This window comes from Heterocephalus glaber, unplaced genomic scaffold (genome assembly GCF_053883595.1).
Source record: "Heterocephalus glaber isolate CG9 unplaced genomic scaffold, H.glaber_assembly_v1.0 deba00000738, whole genome shotgun sequence".
Taxonomy (NCBI): domain Eukaryota; kingdom Metazoa; phylum Chordata; class Mammalia; order Rodentia; family Bathyergidae; genus Heterocephalus; species Heterocephalus glaber.
This window is the reverse complement of record NW_028258161.1, coordinates 3285546-3306198: the sequence shown is the minus strand read 5'-3', so window position 1 is coordinate 3306198 and position 20653 is coordinate 3285546. Positions and strand designations below refer to the sequence as shown.

The 20653-nt window shown below is 42.6% G+C and overlaps 1 long non-coding RNA gene across 1 annotated transcript; it reads right to left on the bottom strand.

Moving 5' to 3' along the window:
• Positions 1-3024: 3024 nt before the first annotated feature.
• Positions 3025-12277, bottom strand: LOC147829120 (uncharacterized). Its single transcript, XR_015449486.1, has 3 exons — positions 10066-12277; positions 7398-7840; positions 3025-7254 (listed from the first exon to the last, which is right to left on the bottom strand). It is a non-coding gene; the product is annotated as an uncharacterized LOC147829120 (long non-coding RNA).
• Between the last annotated feature and the right edge of the window lie 8376 nt (positions 12278-20653).

The window sequence follows — 20653 nt, the reverse complement described above, 5'->3', positions numbered from 1 at the left end:
AAGAGAAAAGAATAAACTTTTTAGGGCCAGGGATTTAGCTCAGTGGTTCCACCTCCTGCCTCGCAAGTGCAAGGTCCTGAGTTCGATCCCCAGTACCAAAAAAATAAATAAATAAAAAGTAAAGCTTTTATGGGAATCAAGGATTTCACCAGACACGTGATCCAGGATGCCTCCACCCCTCCATTCAGCAGAGTGGATTAAGGGGAGACCTAGACACAGGAGCCCACGCCTCCATCTCTGTCTGACTTTGCCTCTGTCTCCCTGTTCCTCCCACACCCCAGACCCCAGGCAGGGTCTCCCAGTGTGGGTCAGGCTGGCCCGAATTCCTGGGCTCGAGCAGTCCTCCCGCCTCGACCTCCTAACCCTGACAGACTACAGGCATGTGCTGTCGTGCCTGGCTTCCAGCTCTCTTAGGAAATAGTTTAGGTCTTCTCTGGCCTATGAAAGAGGGAGGCATTCAAATGATTCCCTAATGTTAAAATGTGTATTGGAAGACCTACTATTTGTATAAAAGATAGAGTTTGGGGACCCATGCCATAGATTTTGATTCCATTGTTCTAGCGGGGCCAATGGACCCATATTTTAAGCAATGACTCAGTTGGAAGTAGGGACAGTGCCTTCAAGGATTATGCCCTAAAGGACTGTGATAATTCTAGCAGGGAAAAAAAAAAACCCTCAAAGTAGGTAATTGTGATTGCTCACTTGATCAACAACAAAAAAATCTGTCACGGAAACACTGTGATTTATGTTGTTCTTTTTTTTTTTTTTTACCGGGTATTGGACTCAGGTCCTTAATGCTTGCAAGGCAAGCAGCGGAACCACTGAGCTAAATCCCTGGCCCTGTTGTTCTTAAACTATAGCTTCTTGTGCCATCTCCAGGATAGATGTTTAGATGTGTGATACCCGAGGAACTGAATGCTTGACCTTGTGCAAAATGGTGTTACAAATCACTTACGTCAAGGGTGTCTGTGAAATTGACTTGATTTTCGAGTAGAGAAATGGAAGCCATTAAACAGGGTGAGGTGTGGCTGTGTGGCCTGGAAGAATCACACAGCTTAGACAATGCAGAAATGCACTGTGTCTCACAGAAGTGGGGTTCAGGGCTGGGGTGCCACGGTGCTGCAATGGCAGCATCTTTTGGTTGCTCTGATCTTGAGCACGGGGCTTCTGCTTCACTCCCAAGAGGCCAGAGCTCCTGGCATTGTTGTCCATTGCAGATAGCAGGAAAAAAGGGCAAAGACAGGTATGCTGGAGACATTTTCCAGGTTTGTTCGCAGATCCTCCCTTAGACATCACTGACCACAACTTACCACCATGGGCATACCTAGCTGCAAGGGGCGGAGGATGGCTGGGAAACACAAGCTTTATTTTGGATGGCTGGATGCCTAGCTAAATATGGAGGCTGCCTCCAAGGGAAATGGGGGAAATGGCTACTGAGTGGCAGCTACAGTCTCTGCCATTTGTAGACATAGATTAGGTAACAAGAGCAATTGTGTGTGGAAGCTAGACGTGATGTGGCCCGGTGGGCATTAGCAAAGGCAGACCACTTCCTGTAGAGAAAGCCCTTTTGATCTCAGCAGCAGATGCACGTGTTCCTCTTATCTTCAGACAGCTTTCAAGCAATTCACAGGAGACACACTAAGTAGGATGGGGTCAAAATTCCTCTGCTGTTTTTCCATTCTTATTGTTCTGGAAATTGTATGTGTGCGATCTAGGCTTGTTGTGACAAATCCAAGCAGCACAGAACAGTAAAAAATAAACAGTTTAAGTTTCCTCCTGTCACATTTCCCCTTTGTCCCAGTCCTACCTCAAGGGCTGCCTTGGTTGGTATTTTGGGTGTTTCTTTCCAAACAAGATTCATCTCTCACTGAAAATCATTACTCAGTCTATGGGGATGCCATGCTTACTCCGATTTCTGTTCTTCCAAGTTGCATATTAGAATGGTTTTTCTGCTATGCATTGCAAGGAGCCTGCCATGAGCACCAAAGATTACAAACGTTGCAATATTAAAGGAGCCCTGGAAATCACTGCATATTCTCCTGAAGGATTCCTTGGTCTATGTTGAAATCCAAATGAAATGAGGCGTACTCTTCTTGATCCACAGGACCTAAGGAGTTTTCCTCACTTTGTAATATTTGCGTCATGCAAAACCAAATATGTAATTTATATGCCTATGACACGGTAAACACCTCTCCTCTCCTCTCTTCACCTCCCCACTGAAGGTTATGGTATCCTGAATCTTATGTTTTAATTTCTTCTGATTTTTTCCCCATTAAGTTTATTGGTACATTTTAGGTATAAAATACATTTACATACATCATTGGGATCTTGTACCATTACATGAGTATCTTGGTTCTTATTTTTTTTCCCCTTCCCCTGCCCTCCCTTCACCCCCTCCACCCTTCCCTATTTGCAAAGACTTTGTTTCCATTTTTTTCCTTATCTTATATTTTTTCCTTTCCCTTCTTTCCTTTCCCCCACCCCTCCCACTCCCCCTGCTCCTTTAGACCTTTTCTTCCTATTACACAATATCAATTATACATTTAAAAAATTACAATATCAAGATCTAGGAGACATTACCACAGATTTTACAGAATTTAAAAGGTTATAGAAAGCATATTACAAAAGTCTTTTTTTTTTTGGTACCAGGGATCAAACTCGGGTCCTTGCGCTTGTGCAGCCAAAAATCTTTTTTGAAATAAATTCGACAACTTCTAAGAAGTACCTTGGAAGACAAATTAATGAAACTAACTCTGGAGTAAATATAAAATTTGAATAGCACCTATTAAAGAAAGTATATTCCTAGCTTGAAAACCTACCTATATGACAACAGCAGGCTCATATACATTTTAACTGTTAAATTATATCAAACATTTAAAGCAGAAAGAAGGAACACTTCTCCCTACATTTTAGGAACTCAACATTGTGCTAATCCTAAAACTGGATAAAGATAATAGAAGAAAAAAGTATGAACATAGACATTTGTTTAACAAAATAAACTATTAGAAGTCAGATCTGGTAGTATACAGAAAGTGGTTTTATTATAGGAATGGCAGTGTTGGTTCAGCATTGGAAGATCCACCCCAAAAAGTCATCATTTTAACAGAGGAAAGGAAAAAGCCATGTGATCGCGTCACTAATAGGAGAAAAAGTATTGGACTAAATTCTACAGCTGTTCATGGTAAAAGCTATCAGGAGACTAGAAGTAGAACAGAACTTTCTCAACAGATCAAAGACATGTACTCCATACTTCTAGCAAAAACACCTTATATGTATGGAGAAGATACAATGCTTTCTCTCCCTTTGCCTTTAAGGTGGGGAACAGGGGCAGATATGCCTACTCTTTATCTGACAATTAAACTTTGAAACATAGGCCTAAACCAAAATAGTCTGGCAATAAAATGACACAATTAGGATAGGATTGGCAAGGTAGAAGTAAAATCTTTATATGTAGATGAAATGATCATCTACAGGGAAAATACTAAGAAATCTCTAGGAGCCCCTAGAACTTATATTTGAATTTAGCAGGATTAGAAAACACAAGCTCTATATAAAAATTCAGGTCTATGTATACGTGCTATAAATGAAGAATTGGATATTGAAAATTTAAAGTTATGTAAGAGTACAAAGGACCTAGAAAAGTAAAAAGAAAAAGAAAAAAAAACAGTGTTGGAAGACCTTTAGTACCTAATTTTAAGACTTCCTCTAAAGCTACAGTAATCAAAGCAGTGTTGGTGTAAGGAAAGACATATAGATCATTTGAATAAAACAGAGAATCTACAAATGGAACCACACATATATGGTCCACTGAGTTTTGAAAGATTATTTAAGATTAACATTTTATAGAATATAAGCTCAATTCAAGAGCAGAGGAAAAGACAGTGTTTTCAGCAAATGGCACTAGAACACCTAGTATCTGTATATAAAAAATTAACCTCAACTCTTTATTTCCATACATAAAAATAACTTAAAAGGATCTATGAACCTAAATATGAAAGACTAAAAGTATAAAACTTTAAGAAGAAATTATAAGGGAAAATGTTTATGAATTTAGGGTAGGCAAGAACTTCCTAGGATACTAAAAACATGATGTATAAAAGAAAAAAATTGATAAATGAGATTCCATCAAAACTTAGAACTTTAAATGACATCGTTAAAATGAAAAGTAGTCCTTAAACAGACCATATTACAATGCATATAACCTATGACCAGAATATATAAAGAACTCTTACAGCTCATTAATAAACAACCCAATTAAAAAGTAGACACAAGAAGATGATAAATAGCCAGTACAGCACAAGGAAAGGTGTGCAACACTAGAATCAGAAAAATACTAATCAGCACAATAACAAGATTGAATTATACACTCATTAGGGAGATGAAGTTAAAAGTTTTAAAAGGCTTGTCATGACTTTTTCTTTTTGTTGGATTCTCCCCCTTTGCCTTTAATTTGTCACACCCAATGGATTCATTCTGCTGGGCTTCCTGGGGTTGTGATCCTCATTGTCTTTTCCTAGGGTATTGTCTAAAATTTTTTGGAGTGCTGGTTTGGTATTCATGAAGTTCCTAAGGTCCTCTTTAACGTGAAAGTATCTTATTTCTCCATCAATTTTGAAAGATAGTTTTGCAGGGTACATCAATCTGGGTTGGAGGCTGTTTTCCTTTAGGGCTTGAAATACATCACTCCAAGCTCTTCTTGCCTTGAGGGTTTGCATTGAGAAGTCTGCTGTGATTCTGATGGGCTTTCCTTTGTATGTGATTTGTTTCTTTTCTCTCACTGCTTGCAGAATTTTGTTCTTCTGTTGGGTTTCTGGAATCCTGAGTATTATATGCCTAGATGTAGATTTTTTTTGATCAAGGCTAGTTGGAGTCCTATATGCCTCATTTATCTGTATGTCAAGTTCTTTTCACCTGCTTGGGAAGTTTTCTACCATTACTTGTGTGAACAGTTTTTTTTATGTTATCTGCACTCTCTCCTGTTTCTTCATTGACTCCAATCAGTCTTATGTTATTCTTCTTTGCATCATCTAGCAGCTGCTGGATTGATTTCTTGGGTCCCTTACAATTTTAAAGCAATTTTTCTTTTCCTGGTCACTAATTGCAATCTTATCTTCTATATCTGAAATTCTCTCCTCACATTGGCTCATTCTGTTGCATAGACTTTCAGTGGAGTTTTTAATCTCCTGGAAATCTGTTTGTATCTGTTTTAGGGATTCCATTTATCTCCTATGTTGGGATTCCATCATGTTCCTCAGCTCCTCTATTTTTTTATCTGTGTCCTCTCTAGATTTATTAATCATGTCTTGCAGTATGGGCACAATCTCTGCTTTTATCTGAGAAATTATTTCTGATTTCATTTTTTCCAGATCCTCTTTTGTTGCCACTTCAAGGAGTCCAGGTGGTTGAGTATCAGAGTGTTCCATCTTGTTTCCTTTGGGGTTGCTGTAGGTGGTCTGGAAGTCTGTTTTTGAGGCTTGTTTATGTGTCTTCTCATTTCCACGGGTGGGGGGGAGGTGCTGCTGGTGACCGTGCGGCTCACCTCCTCTGCCCTGGGAGTGGTGGAATGGTGGCTGGACTTCTTCTGATTTTTTATTTTATTTATTTATTTATTTATTTATTTATTTATTTATTTATTTATTTTTTGGTACCAGGGATTGAACTTGAGTCCCTGTGCTTGTGCAGCAGGGGATGAAACCACTGAGCTAAAGCCCTGGCCCTCTCAGCCTTTATTTGAGAGTTCTGATTTGCCCGGAGAGGGGCCTGGGTCCAGCCTGGAGCTGGGTGGCTTCTCTGAAGTATGAGAGCAGCATGAGGTGCTGAGCAGGCTACCTGAGATGCATTGCTTGATTTCCATAGTCCCTCTAGCTGGTGGTGAGGGGATCACAAGCTTGATGTGTATTGTAGACCAAGTTGTTGGAACAGGAAGAGTGATTTTAAGCCAAAATGTTCTGTTCTTAGGCTGGGAATTTGTGACTTGGGTCTGTGGAGAGGAGCCATGTGCTAAACTGTGGGACCAAGGAGCCCGATGTCCTTCTGTAGCATCTGGGGTGAGCATTTCTTTGTTGGCCTCCTGCTCCCTCTGTTATTGCTCAGGTCTTCCTGAATGGCCGTTTCCCTGTCTTGGTCACACGATCAGGGTGAAGCACGCGACTCAGGCCTCGGAAGTTGGCCAGGTCTACTCCCTGGCTTTGAAGGGACCACCAGCCCCGGTTGCTCTAAAAAGACATTCTGGAGTCCACTGGACAAGGAGGAAAACAGAGGTGCTCATTCTGCTGTCCTGAAAGCGGGGAGCTCAGGATGGCCTGTCCCCACCTGGAACCAGGAAGGAAGCCAACCCTGAGAAGAGCAGGCCGAGCGGTGGAGAGAAACCAAATTTAGAGTGTGCACGCCGAGCAGAGCTCCCCTCGGACTTTTGAATGACCCAATTTTCAGCGACACAAATACTACCTTCCTTTTGGAGGACTGTAGTCATTTTGAGCTTGATTTTGCTAGCATTTGATCCAGAAAATGTCTCCTTAAGTAATCAACTAAAACAATGCAAAACAAATGGAGAGGAAGAGAGTGTTTAGGGGCTGCAGCAGCACAGGTAGTAGCAGAAGCCCCCAGGTAGAAATCAGGGGTCACTGGGGAAGAAAACACATAGCAGGGGTGGAGGGGCTCTAGCCCATGTGACAGAATCATTTCCTCTGCTCCCTCTGGGTCCCACACCGCAGCCCTTCTCCCCCAGTGCCTTGGCCACATGGTCTGCTGCCACCACCACCACTACCTCACCTCCTCACAGTGGCCTCGGTCTACCCCTGGAGACACCCTGGCTTGGGCATGGGCTCCATTATGGCCGGAAGGGTAGCATGGGGTGGGGGTGGGGTCCCCCTGCTTCTGGGCTCATGAAGGGCCACACTGAAGGCCATGGGAGCCGCCCCATGGCCTAACCCAGACAGGCAGGGGGTTCGTGCCTGATGCGTGGCAGAAGGAGATGGTGGATCTGGCAGATGAACCCCTCTCTCCTGAGGAGGGCATGGGGCTTCCACATGGCCTGTCTGTGTGACGTCCTGCATCACCAAGCAGCCACTGTCTGTCCCTGAGAAGCCGGAGGCAGCTAACCAGTGTGTCACCTTGCCTGTGGCCCCCCACCTTCCTGCCTTGCTCCGGTCCTGGGATGTGCAGCTGAGCTGTGTGTTCCCTCACCTGTTTTCCAGGTAATGAGGGCAGAGGAGTAGCTGCCGGTATTTGTTCCGAGCCCATGTGAGCTGCTTCCTGTAGGGAGAGTTCCGGTTTGGGCAAATAAAAATATAAAAACTCAATTATTTATTTTGACTTTTAGATGAACAGCAAAATTTTAAAAAATCTGAGTATATCCAAATATTGTATGGGACTTATGACTAAAATGATTTGATTACCTGGGATTCTAATTTAACTGTGCATCCTCTATTTTCTTCTGGAGTTCTGAAGACTGGGAAGTCCAAGATCCAGGCTCCCGGTCCCTCTCCAGTCCCAGCCGCTTCCCAAGGTTTGGAGCTGTACAGCGCGGTTCTGTAGCTTTCTGCCTCTCTTCCTCCTTTGGCCAGCAGAGGGTGGTATTGTACATGGAATAGCTCACCTGTCAAACCAATCCCAGTTCTGGGATTGACAGTTATTTGTTGTTACTTCATCCAATGTTTCCTTTTAGCACCAAATAAGATTCTTGTTTATGACCTGCTTGAGCAAAGTGGGGACCATTTTTTCTTCGTTGGCTTGAGCAGGCTAGGCTGTTGCCACCATCCAGGGCCAGGGTATCGGGGGCCATCCCCCAGAGATACAGGAATGTGGTGCCCACTTTGGTGGTCAGAGTGCACTGCTGTCTCTGCGGATTTAGAAGACAGAGTACAAATTCATGAACTAGTGGTCCCAGGTCTTGAACAGCTACAGAAGTGGGAAAAAACTGATTATTCGTATGTAAGGGTTTAAATCTAACATGGATAGGAAACACCTACAACTTCAAGGCAGGAGATAAATGGCCTGATTTCCCTTCTAGTCTGTGATAAATCTGGGACTTGGCCATCATGGACACTTTAGGGGAATTCTTACTGTTCTCTGCTGTCTTCCTGCATTGTATTAGTCTGATATTTGTGCGATGCTCTGGATATTACTTCATTGTGATTGTTCTACTGAATCGCTGCGGCTAGCTGGGGTCATTTTGGGGAATGTTGTATGGGTTTGGTGTCTGGAAATACGTGCTGGACTTTGCTCCCAGCAGGTATTACTGCTGTGTGTAGAGATGTGTTTCCCTTCTGATCAGCGCTAATTGCTAGCACTGTGAACATGGACATAAATTGAAAATAAGACATCTGAAAATTTTCTGTCTCTCTGATGGACCTTGCAATACTTCCTTTCTTAGTAGTCTACATCATTTGTTCCTGAAACTGCATAGATGAGAGTCTTGGTATCTACACAATACTGGGCATGCCGATTCAGAAGCCGTAATACTTTATCACCTTGAATCAAGGATTTGTTACAGATTCCTTTGACCACTTTATTTGTCGACTTCTTGAAATCTGAGAGTAGAAGGAAGGAGTTTAAAGAAAATTCAGTATTTTATTCTTGTAGTCTTGTGAATAGACATGAATCGTGGAGCCTCTTAGCTTTTTCACACAGAGGCCTGCAGATGGGTCTGCGTCTTCAGACCCCTTATGACTCCAGTGTTGGACATGGCCTTTTCTGTGTCCAACAATCAAAAATTCAAAAACAGATAAAAAGAGAAGGGCTGAAGAAAAAAGACACGGCAAAATTATAGCTGTTGCCAGTGGCAATGCTTTAAACACACCTAAGTTGTCTAAGGAAAAACCCAAAGACAATTAATAAAATGGTTTCCTGCTTTTAAATGCAAGAAGACTCCAGGCCTATCTCCACATGTCAGGTGGCTGATGTGCCTGACTCATGTCACTGAAAGATAGACCCTTCCTGCTCTCAGAGAGGGGCTGAGCCAGCCAAAACCTATCACTCACTCTGATGAAAAAGACTAAAGGGGCCTGGGACAACCTACAATGGCCCTGTCCACAAACCTCTAGGAATCTTGGGTGACCCTGGATGTCATGGACAAACAAATCTGATTACTGTTTAACTTCCTTCTCTTCTATATCTATAAGCATAGTTAAAGTCAAGGGGAACCGTAGTTAGTGCTCCTTTACACCTGTTCTGGTATGTCAGTTTAAAGGTTAAATATTCCAAATATACATTTCCGGTGCTACATTCCAATACAATAACCTCAAGGCGAGGTTCTAGTCAACCCCTAGAGATTTCTTCCTAGGCAGGTCACTGTCCTTCATTGCAAGGGACACTAAAGAGACATGTTTAAAGTCTCTTTGCAAAATTAAAAGGCTGATAGGAAAACAAGTAGGGTAGTCTTGCAGCCCCTCAAGACCCTAGCCTTATTCCCAGTTCCTGAGGAATCATTCTGGTCCTTAAAGGGACACAGTGACAAGCTATAAAAAGCCCCACATGGGCAATGATCATTCAAGTTTTCACAAGACTAAGTACTTCTGTGAAACTCTGGAAGATGGAGCCTCAGCTCTTCAAAAAGCAAGACCTCAGTTTGGCTTCAAATGCAGATGAGTAGAGTCACCATAAATACACATTCATAGCCTATCTAACATCCATATTTGCCTCTATAGGCTCCTGACAGGTTAACCAAGCCCTCTTCCATTGGCATATCTAGGACTAATTCCTTTCTCATTGCTTCTGACAGATTTCCCTCTGTCCAGTAGGTGAGCCATATCATCCTAAAGTAGTTCGGGAGTATATAATCCCCAGTAGGTAGGGGCCTACAGTCCCTTTCAGTAGGAAGTAGCTACACAAAGACATATGTCCGCTCCCTCAACAACCCATAAAGAATGAAGGGGATTTATGTCTCTTAGGGGAAATGAGTCAGGAGATTAGGGCACGGCTAGATGCCTGGACAACAGGATGTCATCTGTCAATCACAGAGAACCAGAAAGAAGGCTGGGCAACTGGGAATAAGCTGTACATCACAAGAAAACTGTCCAGTCATGGCTGGGATATATGCAAAGAACAACTTCCAATGGACCAGACCTGAGAAGATATAAAAGATGCCAATCATTGACTTCATAGCTGCTGCCATCTTCCTGTTCTTGCAGTGGGCCTTCCTGTGTACACACATAGCTTCACTTTTCTTGCCTCTTTTTGCATCTCTCTTCTTCACTTTTTACTTTTTCTTCTTTCACTTTAAATAAAAGTTACATGTTCACATTTATCAACAGTCCCAGACAATACTATGGGTGGGACAGCAAGAGCCCAGAACTGCTGAGTTCCATGCCACCCAGCAGCACAACTACAAACTCAGCATAGTGAGCACAAACATTGGATCAGATGGATGAGTCTGAAAGTAGCATTCAGCACTTATTTGCTCTGAGCAAATCACATCAATAAAATGCATATAATGAGACCTACTTCTCAGGGTTGTTATGAGAACACACAGTCTTGCATGTTAGTTTCTTATTAGCTTCATTTCACAAATGACCCAAATGAACTCTGGACACATTAAGGAACTTCCCTAAGTGAGGTTGAACCCAGGGCCTTTGCACTGAGCTACATCCTTATCCTTTTTTTTTTTTTTTAATCTAGAGAAAAGTTCTCACTAAATCCCTAAGCTGCCTAGGCTGGATTTGAACTTGTGATTCTCCTGTTTCAGCCTCCCAGAGTGCTGGGATTATGGTCATATACCACCAGGATGTCTTTCAAACAAACGATTGTTTCCTCATTGCATACTATTTGTCTCATAATCACAGGTTATATCAGCCAAAAGGAGCTAGTTGTGCTGTGGTAACAAATACCCCTCAAATCTCAATGACTTCAAATAACAGAGGCTTATTGTTTATTCCTTGATGATAATTCTTCATGTTCACTGTGTTCACTGCAGGCTGGAGTGTGAGGTTCTACTTTACATTGCTCCATGATCCAGATGGAGGAAGCCTCAGTCTGGAAACTTGCCAGCTGCCATGTCATTATGGTTCACATCTAGATGTCCCCCTAAAGCCTCATGCACTCAGAGGTGAGGCTTTGGGAGGTGAATGGATCACAGTGCCTGATGCTCCTGAATGGATTGGTCCACTGATGAGTTTATAGCTCAGTGTGACGTTGGGAGGGGAATCCTGGTTGGAGGTGGGCCACTGGGGGTGTGGCCTGGAAGGGTCTATCTCCCTCCCTCTGCCCTTGATCTCTCTTTGCTTCCCATTGCCATGCCATGAGCTAGCTGTCTCTCCTCTGCTGTGGCCCTCTACCATGACGTCCTGCCTTGGAGTCAGCTGACTATGGACTGAAACCTCTACAAACTGTGAGCCAAATAAACCTTTCCTCCTTTAAATTGTGGGTGTTGGGTTTTGTGTCTCAGTAACGGGAAAATAAGGCAGAAGTGAAGGGAAAGAGCCCTTTGGAGCACCTGTCACCAGTTTGGAAGTGACATGCATGGTTTACTACCTGCAGCTCATCAGCCAGAACTAGTTATGTGGTCCTATTAACCCAAGTTGACTGGGAACTATGACCCCTCCTAGTGCCCTGAAGGCAAACAGTGCCGACTAGTGGGTGGGCAAAATAGTGCCTGCCCCAGGTGGCAAACAGTACAAGCTTTGCCCTGCTGGCCCTTTCAGATGTCCAAGAGGACAGAGGAATAAGATGAATTCAACTGATATTCGAGAATTTATTCATTCATCGAATATCCAGTAACAAATTAAAGTTTCTATTTGCAGTTTTGTAAAAGTGGAGGGAGTTTAAAACTGCTTTAGAATTTCTTTAGCAAAAGAAATACATTTCCTCTAACAAAGTGCTTAGAAAATGTTTTTATTGTGGAAAAATAACCCCAGGCTTGAGTGGCTGCACTAAGAAAAGACATTAAGCTAAATTACTGTGCAAATTAAGGAGAAAGGAATTTCAAATTTCTTGAGTCAGCCTGAGAAACTTTAAAGAATAGCGATTCAAATACTCAGTTTAAAATAATCTGCCATGATACACTGCAATGTAATTAAATTTTCAGAAAAAAACTTGCTGTACTTGGGGTGTTTATTGCCAGGAGAATAACGGCAAAGTGATCGATGGGTAATCTGAGACAAAAAGAAGAGAAAGCTTCAAGCAAGAGTAAGAGTCCAGCAGCAAATTATTGTGAAAACACAAACCCCTGGAATCCTCCATTGCCCAGGGGATGAGATGCATTTATTTAAATAATAAATGAAAAAGTGAATTCACTAAGCTGAAGCAAATGAAGGACTTCAGGCTGCTTGTGATTTAAAACATTGTTTTTTGTCTTTTGGGGTTTTTTTTGGTACCGGGGAGCAAACTCAGGACCTTGCGCTTGCGAGGTGGGTGTGGTGCCACTGAGCTAAATCCCCAGTCCTGTTTTGTTTTTGTTTTTGAGGCAGGGTCTCATTATATAGTTTAGGCTGGCCTTGAACTCACAGTGTAGCCCAGGCTGGTCTCCAGCTCACAATGATTCTCCTGCCTCAGCCTCTTGAGTGCTGGGATTATAGGTGTGTGCCACCACACCCAGCTTAGTTTTTTTGAGGATGTAGTTGGTGAGCATTTAAAAAACCATAACTGAGGCTGATTTATTTGAGTAACGCTGGCTTCTTACTAGGCAAGATTCAGCATATAGAGTATTGAAATGAGTTCCCTGAGGAGACCTTGCAATTATTTTACAGCAAGTCAGTCCTGTGCCTTCTGGGACAGCTGACGCAGCTTCGTTCCTGAGCAACCCTCTTAGCTCCTGGCAAAGTCATTTAATAACCTGAAGCCGCTCCAGGATGTGGGAGCTAGCTGGATGAAAAGGGCTTAATATATGTCGCCATGTCTCCTGTCAAACAGAAAATTACATTTTTTGAAATCCAAGTGGAATTTAGGGCCATAATAAGCTTATAAGTGAAGAATGTGGGTAGTTTGGGGTGTTTGTAGAACAAACCTAGGTTGCAGTGAAATAAAGATTCATGGTGTTCTTCAGAGGTGTTGTCCCTTCAGAGAGGCACCTACTTACAATTTTTATAACGTATCAGCTTTTAAAAACGTCTGCTTGTGTTTCCCCAGGGAGTGTGGAGAGGGTTTACTGCGGGTCAAAGTAGGCTTGTTAGTGGGACATTCACCCCTTGGAGCCCGGCCAAAGGAGGCCATGCATGGCAGGAAAGGGCTGTCCTTGCCTTCCTGTCAGACCGGAAGGCCCTAAGTGCCAGAGCACTTTTCTCTCTTTAAGTAGTTTTCTTTGAAAAAAATTATTCTATATAATCCTTGAGGGTAAAAAAAAAAAAAAAAATCATTAAATTTTTGACAGTGGCCAAGAAAGTCTATCAGGGAGGAAACAAAGTATACAGGGAAACCGTCACAGACTTCTCTGTTAATCCTGAGGAGACTAGAAGCATGGCAGTGTGGCACCTGATGTGACTTTCAGAAGATAGTTTGTCAATCAATCTGTTCACTAAGTGCTTCACCCTCACAGGCTTCCGCTTCCTCAGCTGTAAGATGGGGCTGACAAAAAGCCTTTATAATTCCTTACCCAAGACCCCTGGGGTAGACATGTCTAACAGGTCTGAGGAAAGCAGTCAGGTGCCCAGAAGGGTCCATGGGATGTCTTACAGAGGATTACCACAGAGGGATCTGGAGTGGTCCTCACAGCCAAATGCCCTGGGAGAGTCTCTAAAGGACTGAGAAGATTCCACTGAGGCCTCCCAGGTCCTTGCCCTCCACTTACTCCTCCCACCCACTTCCTCCTCTTAGTAAAATCCAAACTTCCTGAGTCATGGTTGCTGGCATGAAAGAATTCCTCCCTTTTCCGAGTTCCTTCCTTCACCCAAAGTTTGCTGAATTAGGACTGACCCCTTTGCTAAGGCCCTGTTTTAAAACACGCTCCTTTCTTCCCTGAGGCATTTGAGAACACTCCCTTCTGGGGCTTCTACTTACTGCCCGGCATCCTAGAATAAAGCCTTGTGCCAATGATGTGTTGGCTGTTTTCCTTCCACAACAGTCACACTTCTGCAGTGAAACAGATTACTCACAGTAAGTAGAACAGATTAAATCCACAGAGCCTCACTGGTCTGCTGGCAAATTGCCTATTATGATTACATTTTTGTTTTTGTTTTGATACAGGGTATCACCATGTGTTCAGCCTGGCCTTGAACTCAGTATGTAGCTCAGGCTGGTCTCAAACTTGTGGCGATCCTCCTGACTTAGACTTCTAAGTGCTGGGATTACTGGTGTGTGCCACCACTCCTGGAACCAATGACTTACGGAAACTGCCTGCTTTCAGAGCTTTTTCGATTTTGGAAATGAGGATATGAGATTGAGAATCTGCAGTCCTTATGGGGCTGATGTGCAGATTAAATGTGATCAGACATGGGCGTATTTAGTGCAGTGCTGGGTGCACAGAGCTTAGTGAACATTTGCCATGGTGATCCCGCCGGCTGAGAGAATTAAGTAATTAAGGAGCTGTGGCATGGGGTGCCAGGACCCACAGGTGCACAGAATGAGCTTGGTTTAGGACAGCACCGTAGGAGGGGGCACCTCCTCATCCCTGTACTCTGAGCAACTATGGGGCTGAGGTCCAGGTTCCAGCCCTGCTGGCACCTGTAGGGGGCAGCTTATTGCAGTAGTAAAACTGTGTATTGTGCATAGCCCCAAAGAAAGGTTCTGAGCAGCAGTCTGTCCACAGAGAGCTCTGGCTTCCTGGAGATTAAATGATTTATTTGTGCACAAAAGTAACAGAACTGACTCCATCTCCTGAAGAGCAGGACAGGATTCCTGGGCTTCTTATTAGGGATAGGAGATGCAAAAGATGCAAGAATATGTTCTGTTGATCAAAGTGAACTAATGTGATCTTCAGTTGCATCCCCGGCTATACAAATTATCCAGGCAAACAAAGCCAAAGATCTTTGTAAGTATGGACTGTGAGTCAATCACCCCTTTATTTACTCAACAGTCAGAGCTATGCCCCCGCTATGGGCTGTATACTCTGCAATGCCCTGGGGATTCGGATGAGAGCCTGTCCCATGGAGTTTCCATGCTAGTGGTGAGGTTGGACAAACAACTGGGTAAGATTATTATTACTTGTCTCGAGTTTGCTAGGAGGGCAAGAGGGAGGGTAATGGAGCTGGGAGGGAAGGGAAGGGTGTATTTTGGACTGGGCGGTCAGGGAGGATCTCTATGAGGTTGTCTTCAAGAGATGAGGAAACTGGGAAGAATCTGGCTTGTGAAGAACTGAGAGGAAAGTTCTTAGAGACCTGGGGGTGTAGCTCAGTGCAGAGCATTTGGTTAGCCTACAGGAAGCCCTGGGTTCCATCCTTAGGCTTAACAAGAAATTCTTGGCAGAAGGAAGAACAAGTGTAAAAAGACTTGGTGAACTGAGTCAAAAAGCTTTGCGATGTTTGGGAACCGCCAGAAGACCCATGTGGGGTCCAGGGGAGGCATAGTTGGAGAGGCAGGCAGGGGGGCTCAGGCAGGTGAGGCCTTGTCCACCACGTCAAGGGGAGTAGGGAGTGAGTGTAATGTGTAGCCCTGCCAGCGTTGAGGCAAAGAAACAATAGATCTCAATTGTAGCTATTTTAGGAGCAGAGAACTTATTTTTACAGTACATCATAGTCTGTAATTTTCACACATTCCTAATGGAATTTAGAGGTAAAGTTTTAAAGGACTCAATTCATCCTGTCACCAGACAGCATCCACGGAGGTCCCCAGTGCATCTGTCTCGCTGTCATTGTTGTACACCGTGACAGGTTGCTTTTTCCCCTTTCTTTTCCTTTCCATCGTGTTCCACTTCTAGACTAGAACATGAGACCAGGGAATGTTGGGGGCTGGACTGGAGGATGAATATAAGCTGTAGATGCTCTTCTTGTACTTTCCCCTATTCTCCAAACTTTAGTGTAACTGTGCCAACCCCATAGGTCTGCCTTTCTTGCCTCCTGGCATTATGCCGACAGTAATCCCCTCTCCTTGAGGGATGGGATGAGATTATACAAAGTTATAAGGAGTCTCCAGCAGAGCCTTGAGGTGACTGCAGCCTCAGTCAACAGATTCACTGTGACTTTTGAGACTGAGCCAGAATCATTCAGTTAATCCACATCTAGATCCTGACCCAGAGAAATGGTGAAATAATACATGTTCACTGTTAAGAGTCACTATGTTTGGGGGTAATTTGTTAGGGAGAAACACAAACATACACACAGAGAAGAATGGCAAATCAAGTGTGGGTTCTGTGGTGGCTTTTATAAGGTGAACATACCTGTGTGGGCCCTGCCCAGCTCCAGAAAGGAACATTGCCAACACCTCAGAAACCATTTTTGTTGCTTTCAGGTCATACTCCCCAAAAGGGACTGTTACTTTCATGTTTATCATTTTAGAATGATTTGTCTACTTCTGAATTTTATAAAAGCAGAATCACACAACATGTTTTTTGGCACTCGCTTCTCTTGGTCCACATTACACTTGTGTGATTCGCCCCTGTTGCTTCATGTAGCAACATCCCTACTGTACTAGTTCACTGTATGAATGTATTGTGGTTTATTTTCCACTGTAACACTGATGGACATTTAGGGGCTATTTCAAATAATGCTGAGCACATCTTTCTGTCAATATATGCAAATATTTCTGCTGAGTAAGTACTGGGTCATGTGTTCAAGATACAGTTAATTTCCAAAGTGTCTGAGCCAGTTCTCATTTTTGCCCACAATATATGAAAGGTCCTCTTGTTCCACATTTTCACCGACACTTGGCTTTGTCAACTTTTCTGATTTTACCTATTCTGTTGGGTATGTGGTCTTGTCTCATTGTGCTTTTAATTTGCATCTAATGAATGGTCATATGTTGACACCCTCTGATGGGCCATCTACATCTCAGAATGCCTTGTGGGGAGGGACTCTGACAGGTTGGCCTGCAGGTTGACACCCCCCTCCCCAGTTCTGTTCTGTCTTCTTCCTGGGTATTGATCCTTAGCAAGTATTCTGTAAGCCAAACTGTAGGTCAGTGTCTGCTTCTGAAGGATCCAGCCTGTACCAATGTGTCTGTTCCTACAATAGTTCCTACAGTCTTAATTACTGTCACTTAACTTACAAACTTTTTCAGTGTATACATATATTTGTTTCTTATAAAACTACAAGTTAGCAAAATTGACTTAAGTCCTATAAATATTTTAGTGTTTGTTTAAATTATGTTTTAAAGATTTAGATTATATTATCTTTGCATTCCTTGGTAACATTATAGAATATCTGATATTTATAGGGCAAGTTCTCTCTTACTACTCTTTCTTCTACAAACATTTCTTGGTTATCCCTATGCAGTTACAACTCCAAACAAATTTCAGAATGAGATCATCAACTTCCATTAGAAAATCCTGTAGGGATTTTGCTTGGAAGCTCACTGATTTAATAGACTAACTTAGAAAAAAACTGCTCATTGATATTAAAAAATAAGCATGACTTTTTTATGTTCTTCTTTTGTTTCTCTTGTGAATTATACCTTTTTCACTGCCTTTTTTTTTTTTGGTACCGGCAATCAAATTCAGGTCCTTGCGCTTGCGAGGCAGGCGGCGGAACCACTGAGCTAAATCCCCGGCCCTTCACTGCCTTTTCTAGTGTATAGGACAGATATGGGCTTTTAGGTTTATCTTGCGTCTAGCTACCTGTTGGAATTCTCTTACTTCATTCTAATAGCTGTTTAGTTAATTCACCTGAGTGTCCTAGTCATACAGTGAGTATAGAAGACACTTTCATCTCACCTTCAGAAAAATTTGTACTTCCTTTCCTGAATCTATTCTGTAGCGTGATTTTCTTACATAAGCATTTTCTGTGGCTTCCCAAAGTCAAAATCTCTCCTCAGGTGATACATTTCCCCTACCCGAGAATGTGTTTGTCTCCCACTATCTGTTCTCCACACCCTGTTCAGATTATGGTTGCTTTTTCTGACATACCATGCACTCTTGCCTCGGCACCTTCTATTTCTCTTCCTCCTCCTTCGCCTTCTCCCACCTCACCACTGTCTGCCGTGGTCCTTTTCATCTTTCAAGTTCCAACTGGAGAACTACCTCTGATGTGAAGCTGCCCTCGAGGCTGGCCTAAGTCCCTTCTCCCAAGCTTTTTTCATTCTTTTATAGTTCTCTACATCGCACCAATGACATGGGATGATCCTTTGCTTATTTGTGAGTTAATGAGGCAGGAATTTGCCTTAAAGATAAGGACAATTTCTCGTACTATTTGGGTTCTCTGTGCCTATCACAGTGCCCAGGGGTTCTTTGGCACTCAATGCATACTTGCTGTATGCACAAGAAGCAGAAATTTTGGCATCTTGCAGGCAACATATATTTTGGTGTAGGCACCCTTTAATTGCTGCTTTTAAATTACTATGGTGATTATGTGAAGGGTTGGCAATTCTAATTTTATCATTTTTTTCTGATTCATAGATAACTTTCTTTTCCTGTTTAGTGTTTTGGACATATTGAAATACTGAATTAAATATTGTTTTTAAGCCTAGTTCATATATTTTTTATTTAAAAGACATAATCCAAAAGATATTAGCACCAATTTTATATGCTAAGCACTGTCAACACACTTAGAAAACAAGTCCTCTAGATTTAGCAGTATCAAGAATTATTCCCAAACATCTGGAAAATAATTGTTAGCTAAATGTAAATGTACATAGAAAAGCAAAACAGCAGATTTTTATTACTAGCTTTTAAGTTCTGGGAATACTTGATTAAAGTGAAGAGAAATGAGAAGAATTATGGACGGAAGCACATCTGCTTAACAGAAAATATTATGTATATGCATTTGCCTCTTCAAATAGGGTGAGCTATGAAACTTCTTCCTCAGTAGCTACCTGGGGGAATTCCTTAGTGTTTATAACATTACTTTTTCTGGAGACTTTCTTTTTTCTTTCCAGGGGCTGCAATGGAAATTATTCAGGCTCAAAAAGAGATTAAATAAAGCAACCTACAGATTTACAGAGTGGAAAACAAGAACAAGCCAGGTGTGCTAGCACAGGTCTGTAATCCTAGCACTCTGGGAGGCTGAAGCACAATTGTGAATTTGAGCCCAGTCTGAGCAACCTAAGGACTTGTGAGACCCTATCTTGAAACAAGAAATTTAAAGGGGGCTGGCTGGGGATGTAGTTCCATGCAAAGGCCCTGGTTTCAGTCTGCAGTACTGAACAACAACAAAAAAAGACCAAAATAGTAGAACAAAAGCTAACAATTACTAATGCATAGCTAACAATTATCGAATACTTCCTATGTTCTAAGCACTACCCTGAGTATTTTAAATGCATTGTCTCTCTTAATCCCCATAAAAATCAAATAAGGTAGGAATTATTATTTCCTCCTTTTTAATGATCAGAAATTGAGCCTCAGTGTCATCCTATATAAGGTCAAGTGTAAGTGACTAACTTTAAGGTTAGCGCTCTCCAGCACTTCACTGGCTCTGATTTGAAGTGTGCGTATCACAAAGCAAAAAGTTTGTCATCATTAAACCCTGAGCTGTTAAGAGAATTGCAGACAGCCTGATTACCCTCAGCACTTGGTATAACTGTTCTGATGCCAATACCATGCAACAGGTACCCGCTAGATGCCCAGCACTGTGCTTGGTGCTGGGTCACAGAGATGACAAAGCCACTGTTCCTGACCTAGAAGAACTACGGCTGGTGGCTCCTAGACAAATAAACAAGGAAACAGCATGGGAAAGAGCTTGCGGGTCCTTCCACAAGATCAAACCTGGACACGAGGAGAAGAGAGCTATTTCATGGTGGGCCTGTGAGGGTAGGGGCCAGTGCAGGCTGTTCCAATAGACAGGACGTCAGGAGAAGCCATAGCAACATCTGAATGATTACTTCAGCCACTTGTGGGTCAACTCAGTGAGGTGGGTTTGCTAATTAAGACCTAAAGCCCCTGTTATACTTGAAAATCTCAATCCAGTCACCCTCACTTCCTACTGTTGTTTTTATACAGATCTGTGTGCAAAGAATCCCATCGGCTATTATGTATTAAGTCAGGCAGTCATTCAACAAATATGTATGCTGGGGATGTGGAGGTGAACGAGACAGACAAGATTCCTGCTCTCCTGGACCTTCCACTGGGGCAGCCAAGACAGTTAACACGCAAGTAACTAAATACAGTCACTACAGGGTTTAATGATGGCTAGGAAGGAAATAAACAGGGTTGTCTGACTGTAAGTAACAGGAAGGCTTCTGAAAAAAAGTGATCTAAGAAGGTAATATCTGAGTGGAAATCGGAGTGGGAGAGAGATATTCACACCAGTAGCTGGGCAAAGAGCATTCTGAGTTAGGGAACAGCAAGTGCAAGACAGACTGGCAGAGCTGGGGAGTTGTAGGCCTCATTCTCAAACTCTCATGCTGGTGACCAAGTTCTAGGCACCAGTTTTATAACAGAGTCATAATAAAGTCTATTATTATTTCATATGCCAACAATAAGTGGTATGGCAATAAAAGTTATGCCATGGAGCCATCCTCTTGCAAAATAATTCATATTGTGTGAAACCTACGAGGGGCCCATATTTTGCATGTTAAATAGAAAAATAGAGAGCTAGAAGGGGTATCAGAGATCATCTAATAATCTAACACAGCTCCTCATTTTAGATGAAGACGCTGAGGCCCCAAAAGAGTCTGAAAGACCCATGGACACATGACC